Genomic DNA, 23,266 nt, shown 5'->3' with positions numbered 1-23,266 from the left:
TATTAAGACCTACTGACACATTCAACAAACATTGATAAGGGGCCTATTATGTGCCTAGTGCTGTGCTTGGCCTTGAGATTGCAAAGATGAACATGTCACTTTTCTCCTCACCCACCCCATCTCTCTGGATCTGTACCGGTTCCTGCCTTCTTTACCTCACTGGGGGCGAGACTGGGGTCTCCTGGCCAGAGTGATGCTCTAGATCCCACCTTCCCTCCCACCTTCAGCTCTTCTGTCTCCCCCGGCTCCACTCCCTCCACTCTTTATTCAGGGTGGGGAGAAAAACTCTGGGAGTGGAGGCCCCGCAGTCTGGTTTGGTAGTGTTAGACATTTCTCTAGAAGGCCTGCTTTCCCTGGACTTCTGTGTCAGAGTTCACATAGTTCATTTTAAATATTCCGTGGTTTTGTGTTTTGCTATGCTCCCCCTCTGGCATTTGGGGATATTATTATCTTTGGAAGTTACTTTTCTATTCAGAAGTGTGACATTATGAACTTGAGGGAGGCGGGCACTCGTGGTGTGCTCAGTGTGTCAGTGGTTCTCATACCCTTTTTATTGGAACCCACAGGAAGAAATACGTGTCACGTTAGGACCCGGTGCACGCACTTGCGCACGTGGATGTATGGGTTCCCGATACATCTTCACTATATGTGAGTGTGATAGAATTTTCTAGTCTATTGTATTCTCTATCACTTTTTCTTTTTTTCTCTTTTTTCTCGCTTCATTTAAACGTTCCTCATAACCTACTAAATGGGTTTCATAACCTACTAGTCAGTAGTGCTTTGACAGACTTGCTGTATTTTTGTGCTATGGTAGGGGCACCCGCTTTCTTGCCTTTCTGTCCACATTCTGTGGTAAGGTGTGTGTATCTTTTATCCCTAAACGCCCCGCCCCCCAACTTGCCTTAACTTGGTTCTTTATGTGCGAAACTCTCTCCCTCGTTTGTAACTTAGCTTATGTTTCTGTTTTGTCACATACCATTCACTCCTCAACTTTCTTTGTTTGAACTTTGACATTCCTCTCCTGACCAATAGACAAGAATTACTATTTCAAATGAAATAGATACCTCTGTACTATTCGATCTTGCATATTAAACGTAATTTTTAAAAAGTAACACATGTATTTTTCATTAATTTCAATGTTTACTAAACTTTCATAGTGTGCAGGAAAGCTTGTATATTGGAATGCATTGAAGTTACCCACTTTAATCACTTAATCTCCTTAAGCATTTTTAGGATTTCTGGCTCAGCATCTAATAAACTGAAATGCGTTCATGCTATATCACTCAGTCAGGGAGCTGATATGTAATGAGGGAAAAGGATTTCATGGTAAAATTTGATTCCTTACCTTCATGTGTTTTTTCTTAACGGGACTATAATATGATAGTTTAGTAAAGTACCCAACAAGCCAGGATCTATTCAAAACTTTTGGAAATGAGAATTCACTCTTCCAAGATAGTTAAGAACTTCATTTTAAATGTTGTAGGTTTGCAGCTTGATTTGTTAGATGAGAGATACATTTGGTTCTAGTTTGAAGGCTAGTGCTGGAAAAACAAGAAGCTAAAATCTATTGCTTTATCTGTTTTGAACCCCATATCACAATATCGTGGTGACTTCTGTGCAGCAAAATTCTCGCTGATTTCAGAGACAAGTTTATTTATAAAGGAATCATAATTGTATACATCTAAGATTACTTAGTATGTACAATAAATTTTAATGGTTATAATGTGCAAAATGGTTCTTTTAACCTAAGATAAACCAGCATTCACCTGTCTTTGAAGATTCTTTCTAAGGTTTATAGGCAGTAAATGAGACAGAATATCCCAGTTTGCTGAGTTAAAAAGATCTAATTTGAGTAGTCATAGAAGTTTCTAAATATTTTGTTATTGAAGCCAAGCCAAAGTTCATTTGGTTCTTTGAGTATGTTCTAATTTCAGTCATGATTAATGAAGCCTTTCCATGTAATTATAAATATAGCATATTTGCCAAAATTCAGCCAAATGTTAAATTATTATATTGTATTATTTTATATTGTTATAATATTACTTAGCCAAGTATTATAGGTGAACACATTCCTATACTTTACAATGATTTTAAATGCCATATAGCACAATTTGGATTGCTTTGTTTTGCCCTATCTAGGGTTTGAAAGTATTGGGAGAAGAGAATAAAACAGACTTTGACAGCTAGTAGATGTTAAGGTATATTTACCAAAATCCTTTGACAAAAATCATTATCTAGGATTTCATTTTGATTTCCCTTTTTTTCTTTTCTTTTTTTTTTTTTTTTTTACTTTCTAAGGCAATTTTAAATGAATCATAAAGTATTTTTTTCCATTAAATAAATAGAGCATGCACAACAATTAAATTTTCTGATGTTTTCTTCTTAGTCTTAATTAATTAAGGAACACTAACTTCTTCCTGGACGACTGTTCCTCAGATATATTCTTCCTTCTTTTACTCACTAATTTCTTTGAAGATTGATTGAATCGGTGCAGTATTCTACAGCCATGTGCATTTATGTCATTTGGGCTAGGACACAATTAATGCATCATCTCTGCATGGAAGAGGACCTAGGAAGGTGCAGGTGATGCAGTGGTACCTTTCTGGCAGTCATATCGTCTCCAGGCAGTTGAAGGCCAGTCCTAGGAAGATGCCAGAGGGGCTGTACTGGTAGGTGATTCAGAACCCTCTCTAAATTGAGGAAAAACAAAAGGGAATATGCATAGAGCTAATGGAAGATCCTGTCTCGGAAGAACTGAGTAAGCAGCTCATATAGAAATAAACCATGAGGACAAATCCTTCCAGCCTCTCCCAAGATGGCAGTCAGTGCTCTGTAGTTCCCTCATCACATCCCCATCGCCACCGAGACTGCGCCAACCTCGGTCATGTGTTTACTGTTAGAGGGGGTTATTTTCATTCCTTTCCATTCTCTGTACTCTTGCCTTTTGAGACAGCTACTACATGTTCTCTTACCTCCCCGATGATTTCTTCCAAGTAACCGTATAAGCGATCCTAAAACTTCGGTGTGAGCCCTGGGTCTTCCCTTTGTCCCGTTCCGTTCCTGACCAGTGAGCTCACAGCATTAGCACAGCATAGGCAGGGGCAGGTGCTAGAAGGTAGTGAAAGAGAGAGTTCAAATAAATACTTCAAAACTACTTCACTTGAATCCCTACTTTTTGAAAAAAATTAAGAAACCATAAAAGGCCTTTAACTAGGAAAAAACTTTTTGTTAAGAGTGAATTCTAGGGCTTCCCTGGTGGCGCAGTGGTTAAGAGTCCGCCTGCCGATGCAGGGGACACGGGTTCGTGCCCTGGTCCAGGAAGATCCCACATGCCGCGGAGCGCCTGGGCCCGTGAGCCATGGCCGCTGAGCCTGCGCGTCCAGAGCCTGTGCTCCGCAGCGGGAGAGGCCACAACAGTGAGAGGCCCGCGTAAAGAGTGAATTCTAGTCTGTTTCCTAGCCTGCTCTTGTTTAGTCCTAGTGCACAGTACATGCCTGGAAATCAGTAGAAAAACACCAGAATGTATATTTGTTAGTCCCTTTAACCAGCAGCTTTGAGAGTATACAGAAGCAGGAGTTGATCCTTGCCCCCTGCCTGGCTCCGTTCATAGGCATTTGTGCCGCCCCCCGCCCTGCCCCGTGCCCCCATTTCAGAAGGTAAACCACGTTACCATCGGACAAGGTTGTACTGGCTTCAGAGAATGGCACAGCTGAAAAGGATATTATTGATGGTTCCAGGGGACAAATTATGGCAGAAATCTGAACAGTATTTGGGAACATAAACTACCGTGAGTTTAATAACCCCCAAACAAGAACAACATGTATTTTTTAAAAAAGTGTTTATTTCATACTTGTCCAGTTTTTCTGGCCGTTTTCCTTTATTCATTTTCTGTGAGGGGAAACTGAAGTGAAAATAGAAATTATTTTTATCCCCTTTATTAAGGCACCTAGATTGATTGTGAAAAGCATGAGAAGTCACGTCAGGTAGCCAAGCACTTCTTTTAAAAGCATGAATAAAAGAAACAGAAGACAGGGCTTCCCTGGTGGCGCAGTGGTTGAGAGTCCGCCTGCCGATGCAGGGGACACGGGTTCGTGCCCCGGTACGGGAAGATCCCACATGCCGCGGAGCGCCTGGGCCCGTGAGCCATGGCCGCTGAGCCTGTGTGTCCGGAGCCTGTGCTCCGCAATGGGAGAGGCCACAGCAGTGAGAGGCCCACGTACCGTAAAAAAAAAAAAAAAAAAAAAAAAAGAAACAGAAGACAGTAAACAACAAGATATGACATAGTGTGTTATGGGTTGCTAGTTTTGAACTTCAGTCCTTCATAGCACTAGAGCCTAAGTATTTATGTTGTCAAGAAATAAAGTAAGTGTGGACTTCCCTGGCGGTCCAGTGGTTAAGACGCTGTGCTCCCAGTGTAGGTCCCCGTCCCTGGACGGGGAACTAAGATCCCGCATGCCATATGGTGTGGCCAAATAAAAAAATAACAACAACAACCAAAAGTAAGTGAAATGCTTGGTTCATTCTAAGTGCTAAGGAGGTGCAGCTGATATTGTTGACACATACAAAGATACTCAGTGGTGCTCTCAGGACATTCTTTTAGTCGTGTTTCCTATAGTTCAGGATGGGTTTGTTTTGATCTATCCTATTTTTTTGTGATAATTTGTATGGCAAAGAAAACAGTGAGGTTAATAGCCTTTATTATTTCCTACGTGCTAAGCATTGGGTGATGAGTGTAAGGGGAGACACTGCCACCATCCCAGTTTTACAGAATGTGTTTGATAACAGAAGGTTCTAGTCAGTTCCCAGCAGAGACCATAGTCTCATCAGAACCAAATGGTAGTTGGCTTTAAGTAATGTTGCAGCAATATTTAAAGGCTTAAAAAGCTTCTTTACATTGTTGATTAGCTGTGATAGCCACACAAGGAAAATACTCCTTATTAAAAGAGGGGGTTTTCACAGAGTAAAAAAGTAACTCAGATTTTCCTAAGTTTGTAGCATTGCTTTCATATTCTTGAGGTTAAAGATTTTAAAGTAATTATTTGCAATTTACAATCTAGTCCTCAGGGATAGAATAGTGTAATATAAGAAAATTGAAAGTAATATTCCCTTTTTAAATGTATATAATCAACATGTTTCATGTATTTCCTGAATATTTGCTATTTTCAGTTGTACATGATACATCTTGTGATTTCAGTAGGAAATGGACCTTTTAGGCAGACAGATTCTGAAGGATTTCCATATTGGGGGTATGTTATGTCCACATCAATAATTGGAAGAGAATAAATCCAATACCTCTGATTGAAGAGGCAAATAAATATATATATGTAAAATCAATTTTCAGTTTACCACCTTAATGGAAGGGAACATTAGCATGGCTAATCAAAAGTTTTCAGTAGCCAACTCAGCCAGCTTTTTTTGTGTAACAAGGAAATAAAGGCTTACTGCTCTTTAAAAAAAAAAAAGTTTTCTTTTCACAGTAACTTATCTTCTTGTTTAGTTTTGCTTTGGGTTCTTTGCTTTCTGGAATGCACAGCAGACAGCAGTGGATTTGGAAGTGGCTCAACATATATTTGTAAAATAGAGGAATATCCCTATAATCTAAAATAAGTTGTAAATATTGTGAAAAGTTTAAATTAATACACAATTGAATTATGGATTTTATTACATTTCCATTGTAGATTCAAATTCATTTGCCTATTCTTAAAACTATAAATGTCCAGGGTAAAACAGGTTAATTAACACTTGAATCTATCTTAACAAGCCCTCCTGTCTCCCATCCCCCACTATTCCTATCTTTTTAAAGGTGAAATTAGTATAGAATGAAGATCAAAGATATTTGAAGGGGAGAATAAGTCACAGAATAATTTAAATTTAACCATTTGAATTTGGAATGGGAAGGAAGGCTAGAAGTCACTTACACTAACCTTTTCAATTTAAAGACAAGGAAACTGAGTTTCTGAGAGCTGATAGGACTGCACAAAGCCACAGAGTTATTAAAGGGCAGAACTAATACTGACAGGTAGATAGCACTTCTTCAACCGGGACTTTTAATGATTTTTTTCAGCTTTATTGAGGTATAATTGACAGATTATAAACATTATAAAATGTTTAAAATATACAACATCATGATTGATGAACATATACCTTGTGAAAGGATTACCTTCACTTGAATAATTTTCAGAAATTAATAGTAAACCGCAGTCTTTTTTGTCTTTGCTTTTTGTTTTTTAACACACTACTTGGAAAGTGTGTGTCTTGGGAAAAGGTAGTGGAAAGCAAAGCCCACTCATACCGTGGGTACTGTTTTTTCCACTCTGCTCGACTGGGGGCAGCCTGATGGGTACAGATAGGAAAGGAAGAGAGAGGCCTAATCGTCACTTCAGTGACAATGAAGGTTTTATGGGATAATTTTTAAACCTGGAACCACCTGCTTTTCTAGAAATAGTTGCTCCCTGAGAAGTTCAATGTCTTTCTCAGCTACTTGTGTCCATGTCCAACCCAGAAAACACCACCCCCTAATTCCTGTATTCTAGGGAGGTCTCTGGCAGATCCCCTCCTGTTTAGAATATTATTACCTGTATGATTTTTTACTGGTAGAGAGGCAGTTTTAGCGTTGTCAATTAACTTACTGTGTTAGTGCGCTGAGCTTGCTGAGGCTACAGATTTACGTTGGACTTCTTTCCCCCTACCCCGTAAATCATTTTGCTTCCCAATTTAATTTAAAGTCGAATTCTTAGAACCAGGTACTACTATCATTTGCATGGGACCTCATGAATGCTCTTGGTTCCAAGTACAGTTAATGAGACAGGGTAAATGGGGCAGGAAAATGAGCATCATCACCCAAAAAAAAAAAAAAAATCCCCATGTGTAATACCACTAGTCAAAAGTGTCATGTTTGTAGAGTGCAGATCTTACCACTCTTTTATCCAAAAATGTATCTTTCTTAGAAGCTGACTGACTAGATTGGTATATACTTTATACTTGACTCATCCTTTTTTTTTAACTACAGCAAATGTACCCTCTAACCCATGTGAAAAGTATTGGTTTTAGACACAATACCTGGTAGAAGTAAACAGTTTAATCTGACCTGGAAAAGAAGTAACCTAAATATACCTAAAATTAACCTAAAAATTGTGATAGTGGTAAATAGTAAAATCATAGTTCCAGCTTCTAGTATTATATTGACGCCGGCATATACACAGTTATTATTCAGTTAGAAACACTCTACCTCATATGTATTTTTCAAGAGGGTGTTAAACCGCTGCCTTACTTTTGACAGACTCCTTAGAGAATGTCTATGTAGCAAAGTGTGGTAAATCATTGTCACAGTACACTGAAGCCTCAAGAGTTTGTCTTAGTTATCTGAGTATTTCACTGCATTTTGAAAGAATCCTGAATTATTCTAATAATTTAATCCTCCACATCACAATGTACAGTGCTTCATTATGCATTAATTTTTTTATAACTTCTTTAAGTTTGAAAGATAATGATGTTTGTTTTGTCACAAGATGCTTTCATGAGAGGTTTCAAATTGTGTGGCCAGGTGTAGTTGTCAGACAGAGACCTAAATGTTGTTTTGCTTTTGTTCCAGAATTCATTTGCACTGGCTGTTTTAATTCAGATTAAATAAGAGGAGGAGTAGTACTGCCTTCTCCTTTCAATATGTGGAAGCATATAGTGTTTACTCAGCATTTAAACGGTGCTGTTTTGGGTTCTGAGGTAGCTGAGGAAGGGTAACCATGCTACCAGGAATTATGTTGATTTTTACTTATTTTATTATCTGTTTAGGCCCTACCTATAGGGCTTAGTATATAAGCGGAAGACAAGGGTGGGTAGACGGGAGGAAAAGAAATCTTTAGTACATAATTCTTTCATATTTTTCTGAAACACGATGGTTCACTTGCCACAGTGTATATTACACCTGCAGTTTCTTTGGATCTTATGTGAAAACCAGTGAGGGGAGTAACACAAGTGGGTGCGAAGAAAGAGGTACCCCAACGAGCTCTGTATCACCCAGACTGGCAGTGCTCACTGCAGCTACAGGATTCACTGGTTCGTGGAGATAAGACATGGAAGATGTGTCAGAAATGTTTGGCTAATAGAAAAGTTTAAGTGCCAGCACCTGAGAATGAATTCTTTTTAACTTTTAAATAAATGAGAGTTAGACTCATTACAGCAATGTAGGGACCTACTCAGTTGCATTCTTAACATGTTTTCTAGGGACAGAAGAAAGGATGGAGTCTGAACTGATTTGCTGGGAATCGTGTTCAGAATGCATCCAGGATATCGAAGTGTAAAAGAGGTGAGCTGCCTCTGGCCTAGACTGTGGCTTGTACTTTAATAGCAGGAGAAATGAGGACAGACAGCAAAGCCTGGGCAGTAGTGTTGACGGCCTGAGTTTGCCTCTGGGCTCCCGTTTCCCCAGTGCCACTGTCTGACTCTCAATTATGGATGATTATGCTCTTAACTGGTAAGGATTCTGTACATGAAGACTGAGGAGCCTGGATCCAGACTTCTTGGGTTCAGATACTGGCTTCGTCTCTTAGGCAACTGACTGAATTTCTCAGATTCTTCATTTGTAAAAAAAAAAAACAGGGATAATATTAGTATTTACCTTTCTGGGGTTATTAAGGGGATCAGATGAGTTAATGATATGTAAAGTGCTTAGAACACTATCAGGCACACAGTAAGCGCTGAGTGTGTGTTAGCTGTTATTATGATATGTGACCCTATTTAATTTTTAAAATTTCATCCTCTCTCCATGACCCTTATGTAGGGAGAATAGACACTTAACTGGGTGAATGAGTGAATAATGACTTGCATGGTATCTTTAGAATGATTGATTGGTAATGTAAATGCATTTTGTAAACTAACTTGGTTAGTTTTCAACAGAAGGCCGTGTAGGCACCGCACTGATTAAATTACATCCAGGCACGATCCTCCCACCTCATCTCAACCATGGTGCTTTATCTTCTTTCTAATAAACCATTTTCTTTCCTGGAACTCACGGAAAGGATTGTGTTTTACATCATGAAGAAGTACACGCAGCACACGTAAATGAAGCAGTTAACTTTCTGAAAGAATAGTTACACTAAGTTCAGTGAGCTCTTGTTTTCTGTTTTATTCTCTTGTTTCATTTTTGTAAAAGTGCTGCTTGCAACGCATTGAAATTATTTCACAACCCACTAATGAATTACCCTACAGTTTGAAGAACACTGCATTAAACCTGTTTGACTTGTCTAGAACGAAAGTGGGGATACCTTTGATTATAACCAATACTCCCTTCCTTTTCATTCTCTTTCCTAACTTCCCCTGAGAGTGGAGCTGGGATTCACCAGCTTTAAACACCCCCCCGCCATATATTTAAATGCCACCAACCTATTTAGCAAGGGCAAAGTTTGCATTGTCATTTAAAAGGACTTTAAGTGTTACTGTATTTCAGATTCACTTTCAGCACATTTGTAATATTAAAAATACATAGAGCTCATATCACTATAAGGTAGGATCCAATAATCACTTTCAGGAAGGTGTTTAAGGTTAGGTATGACAAGAGTAACAGATTTTTCAGATTGTGATACCTGACTTCTCTGCCCCACTCCTCCCCCAGTTAAATAAGGCATTAAGAACATATGCAGAAAAGTGACTTTATTGGTAGAACAGAGCTCTTGAGAGCTGTTGGCGTCCTGAGCTGTCCATAGTCTCCAGTGTGTTCCGTCTTCGGCCAGCACCGTTTGTTGGGCTCTTACTGTTTAGAGCTGCTCATGCCCTGTGACCATGAAGCTGAACATACACCACTGCCCCTGCTGAGCCCTGATTCTCTGTTCTCACCAACTGAGCCACCAACCAGACCAAACAACTGTTGATACTTCTTTGAAAGCTTGACAGCCAGATTCGGACCAAGGTTACCACACAAGGCCTTACACGTGACCAACCGCACGTTGCCTTAGGTCAGCCTCCCACGCCCCTGCTCCACACAGCAGCCAAGCTCTCCTGGCTCGGGTGCTGTGTCTAATCCAGCACCTTTTCCATCGAACTTGGTGAAAGTCTGAATATTACATTCTCTTCTTTTCCTGCCCATCCCCCTTTAGGTCGTAGTCTTTGTTATTAAATCCATACCTACTTCTTTATCATATTTCCCCCATATTTCAAGTAAATCTCTAAGATTTTTTTCTTTCTTCCCTCTGTTTGATTTTGGAGAGCCCCCAGTGGTGCCAGTCATAGCTGGTAAGTCAGGAGTAGGGATATAATAATTATCAAGAGGAAAGAGCGTAGTATATTTGGAGGTAGAATAAAGCATGGTAGTCAGTGTCATTAACTTTCAGATCTCTTAAGTGTCTTAGTCTGGTTCATCCTCTTCTGATTATACCTTCTTACACACTTGCGTAGAGAAATAAACATCATTCTTAGTTTATTTTATTCCTCATATAATTGTTAGTATTGCAGCACAGTTGCAGGGTACATCTCATTTCAGATGTGTGTGTGTGTATGTATATTTATATTTATATAGTATTGTATTACAGATACATTATGAGTGAAATAAGTTTCTGTGGAATGACCTCTGGGTACTAACTTTCATTAGCAGCATCAATCCTAAGGGAAAAGCGGCACCAGTTCTAACCCACCAACGTTAAGTACGTTTTGGGTATGTAACCAGGTATTTGAGGACTACTTAATGTCTTTATTTCTCTTAGCCATGCTTCTGTTCATGGAAAAAGGTTGACTATCTTAAAATCACCCAAGTACTACTAGAGTAGTATGAGTAGAGTAACTTCCATAATTATTTTCAATAACAACTTAAAATGGAAATCATAGGAAAATATAGAGTATTCTGAAAATAGGAATATGTTTAAGCATGGATTTTGAAATGACAAATCACTTTTATCACTTCTGTATATATAAGTGTTTATGACACTCTCTTGTACATAAAAGTTTACTACTTTCAAACACTACGTTTATTCTGAGGGAAAGTTGAATGAAGAACATTGGGGCCTTTCCTCAGTTCATGTTGGTGGTCCCAGGTGACTCAGGACAGCCCTCTCACTCTGGCCACTTTCTCACATGTACACTTGAAATGTGATGGCTTTGGCTGATGAAACACATTATCTTTTTGAAGACTTGGAAACAGCAGTCAGAAAATGTTTAAAAAGAAAAGGCTAGTACACTTTCCTATTAGTAGAATTTTTAAAGTTTTGGGTCTTCATGAAGGCATTTCAATCTTTGTTCTCTCTGCCGACCTGGTATTATACCTTTTAAAATAATGGTTACCAAACAACTTTTCAAAATCATTATTCATTTTTTATCTCAGGGTAATATTTTTCTTTTGCTTGAGTTTTAGTATATAGTCTGAAACTTACTGTACTGTAGGTAGCAAGCTAAAGGCCCCTGGTGAAAGTGAAATCATGGCAAGGGGTCTTGTACATCATGAATATGTTCTCGTTCATTGAAGATGCATTATCTTGACACAATTTTGTGTTTATAAAATGACCTTGAACTTGCAGATATGCTAAGAGTATTGTTGACAAAGAGATACCAGTAGAGATTATAATCTTTCTGTTTGGGTCCACACAAGCCAAATACGCAACAGAATTCCTAAGCTTAATGTAGTAAATAAGCAGCATTTGGACTTAGGGCTTTTAACAATTTTTATATATGCCCAACTTTGAGACATAAAGGCATACATAGAATATAATAATAAAGTATACATTTTTAAAAATCATCAAGGTCTGAGAAAAGATAAAACAGAGCCCTTGGGGTTTGGCAGTGGTGCCTCGGTAGCCACGCTGAGGGGTGAGATGAGTCAGCAGGCCCAGATCAGGAGGGCTTTGCATCCTCTAGCCCACCACATCAACCGAGGATGCTCTGCTTTCATCTGGTGCCTATATTGGGCTTCACCTAAGATTTCATTTGGGGGAGGGCTTCCAGCGCTAACCTACATTTTGAGAACCGGTGCTCTGACAGATGCAAATTTTACCTATTAGGCAAAATAGTCGGAACACCAAATACACTAGATCAACTCATAGTAAAATTAAAGATATGAAGTCGGCTTCCTTATAGCCCTGTCTGTGTTAGGATGTCAGAGTGTGTAGTCATCCTGAGACACAGCGGGGGGCACTTGGAAAAGCTTGTTCGTAAGCACACTGTTTTCTAAGTTGGGCTCCCCTCATCCAGAAAGTTCCCTTAGAAATTTTATGCATGTTGGAGGAACAGATAAACCCTTTTTATTCAGTGAAACATAATTTTTATACTCGCTGGTGATGTTCAAATCACATTTCTCTATGCACGTTGTAATGATGGTGCTTCCCCACTGCCACCGCCACCCTGCTGCCCAGCACTTTGGACTGAAGTGAACTGACTGCTTAAAATGGAGCACAGCTGATGGAAAAGGACTGTGAGTTTTCTGCAAGTTCACACAGTCTTGTGGTGGATAAAGAAGGAACCAAGAACAAGAAATATGGAAAGACGATATCATTTTAAGTGCATTTCTGACAATGTTGCTCAGTTTCCTTTTTAAAAATCCTTTATTGTTCAGAGGATAATGGGGGTGGAGATGGGCATACAGGGCCAACGTGAAGTCTGACATAGAGAATGCGTTGCCGGTAGGTCCCTGCCGTTGGACGTGGACTCCGTGTGTTCATACCCTTGTGAAGCAGGGTTTTTTGTGTTTGTTTTTGTTTCGGTGAGACTTCTGTGGCAAGGAAAACTGTCTGTAACGTTCTTGATGTGGTGCCTGGAACATCATGAGCAGTCAGTAAACGTTAGTGTCCTCTCTCCTCATTTTCCTCCCCTTGTTTTTAGCAGCATGTTTTATTCTGGTAACATCTTTTAATGTAATGTTCACATTCAACATCAAGTACTGTGTTTTTCAGCTCCCGCAGCTTGAGCTTTTGTCTCTCAGGTAGAGAGGTGGTGGGGAGGAGAGGCCAGGTGAACCCAGGCAGGCTCTCCTCTCCCCTGGAGTTAAAGCCTCAGGACTGAGGTGGCTTTAGCATCCTTATCGCTCCTGATTTCAGCAGGAGTCAAAGACAAAATAACTGAATGAAAGGGAAGATGGCAGCAGCTGTAATCAACTGTTCAGTTCCACTGACAGGAAAAAATCATCTTCCAGCTTTAAAGGATTTAAAAATAACCTGGAATGCTTCTTAACATGCAGATCCCTGGGCTCCACCCCAGAGTTCTGAGTCAACTTTAGGTCATTCTGATGCACGTGGTCCAAGAGCTGCGTGCTGAAAACCCCTAATTCTAAGATCAGTTACACCACTGCTCCGTTATTCTTCGTTGATCATCAGTGTAGCATAAAGACTAAATTTCTTTTGAGAATTTTTACCACTTCTTGGTAATTCTGAGCCCCAAAACCATGGCTTAGAATTCTTGGCTTAAAAATATGTGGACCGTGCCTATACTTACGTGTAACTCTTAGGCAGCTGCATAACACAGAAAACTTTGGCAGTGGCATGAGATTTATTTTTAAATTGCAGCGTCGACATAATTCTTTCTTCATTGACTTTGCCTGATGAGGGAGTCCTATCTCACTGTGGTTTGTTCTCCCGGTGGTTTCCGTAGGGTTAGGGAGAATGCTACAGAAAAAAGAGAACCCTGTCTAGTTTTGACTCACTCAGACGTGGTGTGTCTTTCCTCTTTCTGAGATGGGATATGAGAGGCATGCCCCAAAGGTGGCAAATCAGACTTCCACACGCGTTGCCTTCACTTAGCCAATAGCTTGCTCAGAACGTGTATATTACGATGTGCAGTTTCACTCATCAGGCGGATTTCGGACTCCAGCAGGAAACAGCCTTGAGTCTTGGGAGACTTCTGGGCTTTGGGCTTGGCACTGACTCCTCCACAGAAGCAAGGGGTGCATCTGGCTGTTAGAAGAATTAATGGGCATCCAGGTAAGGGTAGATTGGAGAAATCGTTCCTTGTTTTCCTTTGGGTGGATTTGAGATTTTAGAAAAATTAGTCCTCTGAGAAGAGCTCAGAACTATTTGTCTTAAGTTTTTCCCTCTGAGTTGCTTTTTAGGATTACCCTGTATGTCATCATTCCCTTTGATGTGAAATCCATCCTCTTCAAAGTGTAGTTTCATTTTCAAATCTTTTAAGCATAGGATTCCATTTCTCTTTCTGTGCATGAAATTTTTAAATAATATTAAATTAATATTTAAATTAAAATAAAATAACTCTAGTTGCTAAGATGCTAATTACACATAGGTTACTAGTTCATAACTTAAGTCTCATGTTTTTTTAGGGAGTATGCTTTAAAAGTTGGGCGGGGAGAATCGGTGTTTGCATATGATTTATGAAACAATGACGTTACAAATGTGTCAGACTTTTCCCTATGTTAAAGGCCAAATTTTGAGGCACACTGCTTAATCTGTTCTGATGAAGGAGCCGTGAGACCTCTCCCCCTGCCACCCCCCCACGTTTACTCCTGGTGGGACCAGCTCCAGTTCTCTCCTCAGGCAGGGGGTTCCGACTGTGGATATTCAGTGCAGCGGCATTTTTCTTGAAGAAGTGAGTAAGCCTTCTTAGATGAATTCTCTCTTTGAGAGAGGTGGTAGAATTGCATCAGAAAGGCATTTACAGTAAATGGCTCCCTCCCCCCTTCCTGTAATGACCACATATGAAAGAATGCATTAATTCTTGTTTTGAGGAAATGAGAGTTGTAGAGTTCTATGGAAAACTCCCTGTTCATCATTAATTAACTAGATTGGAAAGTTAAAAATTGTAAAGCCAGAATCACTTTGTGCTATCTAAATAAATGTCACGGAGATAACAGCTTTTCATTCCATATTCTATATGAAGTAACTAGTTATCTTGAATTCATAAAGAGGAAATAATGTTGAATATGGCTATAGTTGATGGCATAAACCTAAACTAGTTTCTTCATAGTCATTTTCCTTATTAATATTTTTCTTAGGTATGTTACTGATTTTGTTCTTTAGGATTTGATTCTCTGTGGTAGAATATGAAGGCTGGAAGGAAAACTCCCATAGGTCATTAGCCAGGGGTTCTCATGGGAACAGTGCTGTCCCCTAGAGGACATAGTAGAAATTTGGCACGTTGTTTGGTTCTGCAGTGAAGGGCCTTGAATCAGAGATTTTAAATGTCCCACAGTGGAAAAGACAGAAAGAACTGCCCTGTATCCCACATGAGTTTCAACTATCCTGTCGGATATTCATGCAGTGAAAATTAGTTTATAATTATCCGAGCTTAGACCTAAATTCATTTTACATAAAAACACAAGATAACCTTGGCATACTTTAAATACACACAGGATATACTCATTTTCATTCACCTGTACCTCTCCTCTTTTGTTTTCCTGTACTTTTAATATGGAAAGCTTCTGATTTGACTTCTATTGATCTTTATATTCTTTATAAGTAAGTGATAAACATCTATTTCATTACATAGTTAATGGGACCTGAAAGTTATGTACATATTGAAATATGTCATGTTTTTATTATAAATTGTTTTGCTTTTAGGTTCTGCTTTACGTTACATTTAAGGTATTATATTGATGTTTTAAAAATATGTGTATACCAGGTAATGTTTACCAATGAATTTCATTTCAGAATAGCAAATATAAATAGGGCATTACAAAATTTTTTGGTTATAAAAAGAAAGCTTTGGGACTAGTGGGGTTTTGAACCAGTGATTCAGTTCCTCTCTGTAGTTCCAGGAAGGACAGTATGCAAATCACCCAGATGGGAGGGACGTTTATCTTCTATGTGAAGATCTCCAGGGAAGATTTCACATGTACTACATTAATATGTTTTAGTATCTTGAGGTCTTCATGTTAAGCTAGTTCTTATTAATACTTTCCAGGAGTCTTTATTAGGTCACTCTAAAAACACCACCTTTGGTTTCTCCCTTCCTGTAGGAAAGGACAGACGGGTATGGAGAGAAGCTTACAGGTCATCTTGCAAACGATCAGAGGAGTTAAAAACAGACTCAGATTTTTTTGAACAAGGGGGCTTTGTGTCACTGTCTTCTTCCCAGGGACATGTTCTGCATGTGCCATGTTAGACTTCTGACTGTGTGCTGTAAATATAGTGCATCTTAGGTAAGGTATTGTCTGTGACACAGGATTATATCATCAGAGTCACAGCTGTGAGGTCAGGGTACCCAGGCACATGCATGCAGTGCTCACTGATACTTGTTGTTTGGGGCCACATTTTTAAATCTGTAGACCTTTTTCTTGGATTGCTATTTCTTGTGCATTTTTTGGTTGTTGTTATTCTTATGTGGATGTAATTATCGCTTCTGAAATATTTTTTAGGGACACTAATAAAAGTTGTTTTGAGGGTTCTTGACAAAATATCTTCACTCTTCTGAATTTTCTGTTTCTTCCAGGGTCTTTTTATTGTGTATCTTGGTTTTCCACTTTCACATGGCAGGCTTTCTTTAATTGTATATTTATGCTTAACTCTTCACTCATATAGAGATGAGGTGGCCTTAAGGCTGCCAGGGCTCGTTATGTTGGGTGCGTCTTGCGTCCCTCTGGCGGCACAGAGCCAGCCCTGGTGTGGAGAGTGGCTCAGTATCAGAGTGAAGAGGGCTTGACTTTGGGGTTTTCAGAACCATACTAGCTGTTTAGTTCTCACTAGACGTTGTGTTTAATTTCTTTAGAGAATCATTTCCCTTTTCTAATTTTTAGTTTTTTGCCTGGGTGGGGGGCTATAAGGTTTGTTGTTTCTCATAAAGATAGGAATTAGGCACGGAAGTAACAGTTGTTGATACTTAGACTTTTCAGCTAATCTTCTCCTTTCTACCCTTTTTGTCATCTCTGGCCCGTACGGTCCTTGCTTTTTCTGAGTCTAGAGCCGCTTTGAGGTTTCACTGGATTATTGCCTTCCTCAGCAGCAGCCGTCTCAGAGAACCTCTGGGGCCGTGAGCTGCCTCTGCTCAGCTTCATCCGTCAGGACTTCATCATTTTATTGCTTCCAGATGTTTGTTGAAATCTCTCAGACCCATGATAGTCTTTTTTTTTTTTTTTTTTTTTTTCTTTTTGCGGTATGCGGGCCTCTCACTGCTGTGGCCTCTCCCGTTGCGGAGCACAGGCTCCGGACGCGCAGGCTCCGGACGCGCAGGCTCAGCGGCCATGGCTCACGGGCCCAGCCGCTCCGCGGCATATGGGATCCTCCCAGACCGGGGCACGAACCCGTATCCCCTGCATCGGCAGGCGGACTCTCAACCACTGCGCCACCAGGGAGGCCCCATGATAGTCTTTTAACTGCGGTGGGTATGTATACTTTTTTTTATAACTGTAATGGGATCTTTCATGTGCCCTGACCACTATTTTGAAACGGTATCTTAGTTTGGGCTTCTGTAACAAAGTACCATAGACTGGGTGGCTTATAAACAATGGAAATTTATTCCTCACAGTTCGGGAGGCTGGTTTATAGAAAGCTGTCTTCTCGTTGTGTCCTCACATAGTAGAAGGGGGCGGGAGAGCTCTCTGGGGTCTCTTTTATAAGAGCACTAATCCCATTCATGAGGGCTCCACCTTCGTGACTTAATCACCTCACCAGAGCCCCACCTCCTAAAGGCATCATAGTAAGATTTCAACATGTGAATTTGGGGGGAAAACAAACATTCAGTCCATAACAAATGAGAAGTCCTTTCATTTGTTGATTTGTCAGAAGCACATCTGAAGAATTAAGTCAGAAATGCATTTAGCCAGGAAAACGTTTAAATGAGGGCGTGATAACTGCAGTGGGTATTGGGGTTTGGAAAAACTAACCCTCAAAATAACTTGGCTGGGAGGGATAGATTGGGAGATTGGAATCGACATACACACACTACTATATATAAAATAGATAACTAATAAGGACCTACTGTATAGCACAGGGAACTCTACTCAATACTCTGTAATGACCTATATGGGAAAAGAATCTAAAAAAGAGTGGATATATTAGATGCGTAACTGATTCACTTTGCTGTACAGCAGAAACTAACGCAGCATTGCAAATCAACTGTACTCCAAGAAAAATGAAAAAAAAATAACTTGGCTGGGAAGAAACAGTGAGCTGACATTATTATACAAAGACATGCTTTCCAGCTGTGGAGGCTATAGTCATTCATCATAGAACACCCCAAGACACTCTTCTAGCTTTGTTGCTAGAAGAAAAGATGCATCTTGTGAAACATGCAACTTAGTCATTAAAAAAAAAAAAAATCTATAGAAGTAGTGGTAGTTGTCCCTGATCTTTAATACAAGTATAAATGTGCATATGCTTACTTTTTAATTTCTTGTCTGCCCTTAGACATAGGAATTTCTGAAAGAATCTCCTGTTCCTTCGTTTCTATAACTTTTACTCCTTAGCGGATAGACCCTCATACTTCTCCCTGTTCTTGTAAGAAGCATCTCATATTCTCCCTTTCCATTTCCTTTGTGAAAAAAAGCTCCAAATTCTTATTGATCATTCCTTTCTCGTATTTGTCCCATAGTTCCTGAAAATGCATAGTAGATACCATGAAGATGGGAAAAATCAGATGTTAACTAATTAGTCCTTTAACTTCCCTCACACAAGGGTATCCATTTGTATCTCAGAAGAAACTCTGAACTGATGTTTCCAGTCTTACCATTGCCTCATTTTACTCGGAAAAAGCAGCTGTTTCCCTGTGATGAATCCCTGGAGATCTTCCCCAGAGGTCCCCACAGTTAGGGCCGGTTGCTCCCATGTGATTGAACCTAACCACAGAATCTTCTCGCTCTATCCTGATCTCTAGTACAATACTAGAAGCCCCAAATCTTTCTTGAGAATTTGCAAAGTAGTACTGTTGCATATTAATTATCCTTTGTGTAATGGCTTAGACGTAATTGAGGATAGTAAAGATCCTCTGGTAACTGACCTCTGTATTCTGTAAGTTGTTTACCAGTTTAGAGCCTCTGGACTGTTCTAGATCAAAGAGCAGGCCCTGTGAGGCCATGCCCTAGAAACAGATGTGGAGAGTGCTGAAATGTCCTGAGCTCCGAGGATGCAAGCTCCCAGAACGTGCTTGTAATTTATTTCTGGTATTGGCCAGAACAAATATCCTCAGCTTGTTCCACGTGCCCTTCTATCCATATCCACTTGGAATGTGTTGAGTGCGGCTTGTCGGTAGTCTACTGAAAAATGATGGGCCTAAAAGGACACTATGACTGAGAATTTAGAGCACCGTCACACTGGTTCTGGGACCTGTCATATCAGTTGACTGCTACTGTTGGATGAGAGAAAAATCAGCAAGTTTTATCTTTTCCTCTGGAGGAAATACCTTATATGGATGGTCCCAAAGAAACGAGACGACCACGGTGCAATGCTGGTGATGTTAAGTACACTCATGTAACCCAATGCTGGTTAACACGTAGAGCATTTCTTCACCTAGGTTTTCTCATGCCCCAGCCTGCACCCCCATTGGCAAACACTTTCTGATTTATATCACTGTTTTTTCCTGTTCTTGAACTTCATCTAAATGGGATCACAGAGCATGCACTTTTTCGTGTCTGGCTTCCTTCACACAACAGTTTCATGTTGTTGTGTGTACCCTAGTTCATTCTTCCTTTATTGCTGGGTAGTGTTCTGTTGTATGAATGGACCCAATTCTTTGATCCGTTCTCCTGGTGATGGACATTTGGATTGTTTTCACCTTTTTGGCTGTTATGAACATTAAGCCACTATGAACAAGTCCTCTCTCTCTCAGTCTCATTCCTTTTTGGATTTAGGCTTAGTTGATGGACCAGACAGTAGATCTGTGTTTACCTTTATAAGAAACTTCCAAACAATTTTCCAAATAATTATACCATTTTATACTCCAACCAGCAGTGGATGGGAGTTCCAGATGCTCCAATTCCTTCTTAACAATTGTTTATTGTCGGTTTTTCTAATTTTAGCCATTCTACTGGATGGCAAGTGGTATCTCTTTGTGATTTTTCATGTGTATTTCCTTGATGACTAACGTGTTCTTTTTGGCCACTTGTATACCTTCGTTCAATCTTCTACCCATTTTTATTTTTCTTGGGACCATTTTAAAATTGGATGATGGGGACTTCTCTGGTGGCGCAGTGGTTAAGAATCCGCCTGCCAATGCAGGGGACACGGGTTCGAGCCCTGGTCCTGGAAGATCCCACATGCCACAGAGCAGCTAAGCCCGTGCACCACAACTACTGAGCTTGTGCTCTAGAGCCCCCGTGCCACAACTACTGAAGCCCGCGCGCCTAGATCCCTTGCTCCACAGCAAGAGAAGCCACTGCAGTGAGAAGCCCATGCATTGCAATGAAGAGTTAGTTGCCCACGTGCAGCAACGAAGACCCAACGCAACCAATAAATAAATGAATAAATTTCTAAAAATTGGATGATGATGATGATGATTGTCTGCATGGCATGTGGGACCTTAGTTCCCCAACCAGGGAATCGAACTTGTGCCCCCTGCAGTGGGAGCTCAGAACCTTAACCACTGGACCGCCAGGGAAGTCCCTATTATTATTGATAGGAAGGAGGTTTTTTCCTGTGTATACTCTGAATAAAATTCTTTTGTCAGAAACTTGTAATGCAAATATATTCTCCCAGTCTGTATCATTTTCTTAAAAATGTCTTTTGATGAGCAGAAGGTTTTAATTTTGAAGTAACTTAATTAATCAAATTTCCTCATATATTATCAGTACTTTTTGTTTCCTAACTAATCTGCCTCTTCAAGATTGTAAAGATATCCTTCTGTGTTTTGTTTTAGAAGCCTTATAGTTTTAGCTTTTATACTCTGGTCTATGATCCATCTCAGATTAATTTTTGTGTATTGGGTAAGGTAGAGGTTAAGGCTCATTCTTTTGCATATGTTTCTTCAGTTCTAGCATGATTTGTTGACAAGACTTCCCTTTCCTCATTGAATTGCTTTGGCACCTGTATTGAAAATTGGTTATCCATATATGTGTGAGTCTATTTCAAAGGAACCCTAAAGAATGTTTGTGCAGACCACATGTGGCATGCACTTAAGTCTAGGAAATAACAGTTCACACTGGTCAACCTTAATAAGCCTCAAGTGACTGGCAGTCTTGAACTTACATATCATGGAACATTTGCGTCAAAGGTCACTAACAGAAACTTTGCAGGGGCCATTTTGCGGGCCATTTTTTGTTTGTTTTATAAAGCTAACCCAGCTGAGGCCTCTAGAAGTTCCAGCATTCCCACACTGAAGGTCAGGTTCTTATCTGCACGGAAGTATACCATCAAATCTGCACAATCCAACGTGAGCCTGCAGGTAGCTTCAAAGAGAACAAAATATTTGAACTTCAGTTTTCTTATTTGAAAACTTGGATATGCATGGATTCAAAATGACTGATTTTGGAACTCATTATAATTAAGTGTGGGTCAGACAAAAAAATACTACTCTTAAGAAAATTTTTCGTAACGTAAAGAAACTTGTGACGAAAAAATTGTTTTGCTGGTTTGTGCATATTGTACACAAAAATAGATCTGCTGACTTTAAATAAGTTTTGTCTACGAGTAGAATCTCTGCTTTGAAAGGTTTTTCGTAAACAGTTTTATCTAGCGTTTTTACTTGAATATGGTTAAAAACCATCTTCTTTTCAGAGAGTCCTTGATTTGAAAACCGAAGGATGAACAGAGTAGGAAACACACCGCATTATTCCATTAGAGGGGTAGAATAAATGATGCTTATCTCTTTCTGACACCCTGAATTTTCGAGTGTTAGAATTCGTGTTTTCATAGTATGGCAGCGCAGGAAAGTGGTTGAGCGCAGGACTCTGATGCTGGACCGCCTGGGTTGGAACACCAGCTCTGCGGGTCCCCATCGGAGAAGGAGTCAGCCCCTCTGTGCTTCTCCTTAAAACCGGTAGAATCACAGCACCTTCCTCAAGTTCAAGGAAGGTAGGAGACTCAGAGCTGTGCCTGAGTCATGGTGAGCACCATGGGGACTGTTGGCCGGTAGTAATATTATATTACTTTTATAATAAAGGTGCACAAGAAAAGGAAATCTTTTTAAAAAGAAGAAACTAAAAAACAAAAGTACATTACTTTCCTACGGTCCAGATATCTCACTAGTTGTAGCACACTCCCCAGTCGATTGAACTGGTCAGGTTTTACTGTTAATTTCAATTCTCCCCCCCAAAGGATGCTGAATTAAAGACTTTTCTTTTGAGCTTCTTGGGAGGTGTATGCCCTGGAAATACAAGAGGTGCTTCATACTAATTACTAGAATTCCTTTTGTTGCTACAGAGAGACTTTACAGGGAAAGATATTCTTTGAGTCCGCATCTTCCTCTCCTCCTACTTGGCTCTGAGCTCAAGTAAAACACAACAGTTGCTCACTTGAAATACCACCTCCCCTAGTCTGTGTTTGGACTTGTACCGCTGTGATCAGTTCCTGGCCCGTGTTTTTGCTTTCTCTAGCAATTTCCTGGCCAGAGCAAGAACTAGAGCCGAGTCTGGGAGAAGCGACTGTGACAGGACTGTTTTCCCAACCGTGCTTCCCCGCACGACTCTGGGAGGAGGGGTGTGTCCGACCCTCACTGTAATCCGTGTGCCCATTTAGCAGGGTTGGAGATGCCCGAAAGCAAAATCCAGCTCAGACCAAACACGAAGGTTGCTAATGCGCCGTTAATGGTGTTGAAATATGACGTTTTGGTTACACATACAAACCGAGTTTGACTATAGACTGAAGCGTGAGCTTTCCACACATTGTCACAGGAAGGCCATCATACGCCTTGGAAGCATGTGTCTTCGTTGTACCGTATGTGGTTAAGGCCTAAGGAAGACTGATGTTATTACAGCTGACTTACCCAACCCTACTGTATTGAAAGGTGGACTTCTCACGAGGTCCACTCGGTGTCGTCAGGTTTTTGTTTATGTTCCCAGTGTTGTTTGGTAAATGCCGCAGAGGCACAGAGCAGTGGCATGTGGCTGTCATGATTTGACTCCGGGAGGTCACTTTCCGCTGAGCGTGGCTGCTCCCTGCTGCCCTAGGTCCCTGTCATCTCTCGGCAGCCCTCTCCCTGGTGCTCATTCTCACTCCTCAGTCTCTGTAGCTGTCCCAGCCTCCCGTGCACAGAGAAAAACAGACACCAAAAGGTGAACTCACTCAGGTTCTGGCCCCAGTCGACACTTCCTCTGCACCCGCCTTGCTTTCCTTGCCTCCTGCTCCACTGGAAGAGGAGCCCTTCCCCGTGTCCACGCTCTGGACCTTATCCCCTCTCACCTCCTCAGAGACTTTCTCTCTCTGACCTTTACCTGCCAGCCACCACTGACTTTCTCCCATGAGCGTGTAGACCTACTCAA

General features: G+C 40.4%; 1 protein-coding gene across 5 annotated transcripts in view; it reads left to right on the top strand.

Moving 5' to 3' along the window:
* LOC309810579 (uncharacterized protein) overlaps positions 1–23,266 on the top strand; it is a 200,182-nt gene that overhangs the window by 110,347 nt on the left and 66,569 nt on the right. For 2 of the 5 annotated variants that reach the window (XR_014295023.1, XR_014295024.1), the window contains exon 6: positions 567–648. The exons of 1 other annotated variant lie outside the window; for it this stretch is intronic. The gene's annotated coding sequence lies outside the window, so the exon portion shown is untranslated. Of the gene's footprint in view, positions 1–566; positions 13,890–23,266 lie in introns of all 5 variants that reach the window. 2 more of the 5 variants (XR_014295025.1, XR_014295026.1) reach the window with 1 other exon arrangement.

Source organism: Mesoplodon mirus, assembly GCF_964341445.2.
Source record: "Mesoplodon mirus genome assembly, chromosome: 9".
NCBI lineage: Eukaryota > Metazoa > Chordata > Mammalia > Artiodactyla > Ziphiidae > Mesoplodon > Mesoplodon mirus.
This window is presented reverse-complemented; position numbering and strand designations above follow the sequence as displayed.